Here is a 2,158-nt window from a genome sequence, read left to right on the forward strand (position 1 = left end):
CCGTGGTGCTGCCAAGGGCCCTGGCTCGCTCCTGGGGCAGGCGGGACTCCAGCCACGGGCTCAGGTGCTGGGGGGGAAAGAGGCAGGTCAGGACCCGTAGGGAGGTGCCGGTTCTGGGCAGAGCCTGGGGCTCCTCTCGGACTGTGCCCCCCCCAGCCACTGACACTGCTCCTCTCTCGGCCCCCCGAGGAAGCAGGGACAATGGCCCCGTCCCCCCCACGGGGCTCACCTCCATTATGAGCTGCAGCCGGGCGGTGTCTGGGGACTCGGCGAGGAGGCTCGCCAGTAGGGCCTGGAGGTCGTAGGGAAGGGCCCGGATGAACTGCTGCAAGACAAGGGGGAGCCCTGGGTCAGAGGGGGGTTGGGGAATCCAGGCCACCCGCTGGCTCCGGGGTGCAGCCTAGAGCAGGGTCTGAGCCGCCTCGCAGAGCAGGGAGGAGCCCAGGCTGGGCATGGAAGGGACGGGCCCCCCGGGAGAGCAACGGGAACCCTGGAGGGAAGGATCCAAACCTGCAGCTTCTTCCCTCCCTCTGCCCCCCCCCTCCTCTCTGGAGCTCCAGCCCAGCCCGGGAGCAGGGCCCAGAGGGACGTACCTGCGTGTGGATGGGCTCCTGCTGCCAGTCCCCAGACACTGTCTGTCCCACGGCCGCCGTCAGCAGGGGGCTCAGGAGCTGGGCCCGCAGGGGAGGCTGCAAGGTGCTGGCAGGAGAGAGGGGCAGAGACTGTTAATTCAGCAGCAGGAGACAGAGACTTTCCCACTCCCTGGCCAGGGGATCTGCTCTGGGGGGCGTCGGCGGGGGGGGGGGGGGTCGGTACCTGAGGCTGCAGGCGGCGTTGAGGCAGTCGGCCAAGACCAGCGGGGGGGGCGAGTCCTCCATGATCTCCTGTGAGACCCAAGGGGAAAAAGGGGCGTGAGGCTGGGGCCCCCAAGAGACGCTCACACGGCCAGCGCCCCCACCCAGCAGGATCCAACCCCACTGCCTCCCGCTGCCCTGTAGCCCCCCTGCCCGGCACAGGGCCCCTCCCAGCACCCCCCTCCCAAACCGGGACCAGCTCAATCCTTTTCCCCAGGCCGTCTCCTGCCCCTCACTGCCCTGGTGACCAGCCTCTGAACCTCCTCATCCCTGCTCCCCAGGCGCATCCCCAGCAGCCCGCTCGGCTCCCTTCCAGCCCCCCATGGCCCGGGGAGACCCCTCCCTATCCCGAATCCCCCTTCCTGTCCAGCACCCCACACCTGCCCCATTTCTGTGTCCCTCCCTCCTCCAGCATCCCCACCCACCCCTCCCCATGTCCACCTCCAGCCCTCCTGGCTCCACCCATCCCGTTTCCAGCACCCCCACCCGCCGCCATGGCCCAGGCAGACCCGCGTCCACCCCACGTATCCCCTCCCCTCCTCCCGGCTGCCGCGACTCGCTTACAACGATCCTGGCCATCATGGTGTCCTTGCAGCAGCGCGGCGCCAGGGTGTCCTCGCCCCTTTGGAGGGCGGCGAGGCAGGCGAGGGGGATGGCCAAGAGGAACCGCTGCAGGGCGGCTGGGCTCTGCACCCCAGAGAGAGTCTGTGAGCCTGGGGCCTGCCTGCCCCCCACGGACAGCTGCAGGGCTCAGGTCTCCCAGGAGTGGAGGTGGGAGCTGCTGGTTGTCCAAGCACCCGCACTCCCCCACAACTGCTGCCTCAGGCTTGTGGGGGCCCAGCTGGTGCATGACAAGAGCCCCCAGCTTGGGGGGTCCAGGTCATGCAGGAGAAGGGGCCCCAGGGGGATCCCCAGGGACAAGCCCCTCCCGGAGGGGGGGGGGGACGTGCTGGGAAGGGGCCGGACAATCTCGGGTCCCCCCCGTGTGGAGAAGGTTCCTACCGTGTCCCGGGTGTGGAGCTGCTCTTCGATGTCGTAGAAGGCCCCTTCCTCCACCCGGGAGTCCATCCGCTCCTGGCAGAGCTCCGCCGAGGCGCAGGGGGGCTCTGTGCGGGAGGGAAGGGACCAGGGTGACTCCAGCGGCCAGCAGGGGTCACGCGCCCCCATGTCAGGGACCCAGGGCAGGTTGGGCCCCACACGCCCCTCGCAGGGACCCATCCCCCTGCCACCCTCACATCTGCCAACGCCCTCAGCAGAGCCCCCACCAGGAACAAGAGAGCCAAGCAGCCCCCCCCCCCCATCCA

General features: G+C 69.7%; 1 long non-coding RNA gene across 1 annotated transcript; it reads right to left on the reverse strand.

Moving 5' to 3' along the window:
* Nucleotides 1-597: 597 nt before the first annotated feature.
* On the reverse strand, nt 598-1,542 carry LOC142824059 (uncharacterized). Its single transcript, XR_012899097.1, has 3 exons — nt 1,419-1,542; nt 817-884; nt 598-699 (listed from the first exon to the last, which is right to left on the reverse strand). It is a non-coding gene; the product is annotated as an uncharacterized LOC142824059 (long non-coding RNA).
* Nucleotides 1,543-2,158: the final 616 nt, after the last annotated feature.

The sequence above is a fragment of the Pelodiscus sinensis genome, unplaced genomic scaffold (assembly GCF_049634645.1).
Source record: "Pelodiscus sinensis isolate JC-2024 unplaced genomic scaffold, ASM4963464v1 ctg37, whole genome shotgun sequence".
Lineage (NCBI taxonomy): Eukaryota > Metazoa > Chordata > Testudines > Trionychidae > Pelodiscus > Pelodiscus sinensis.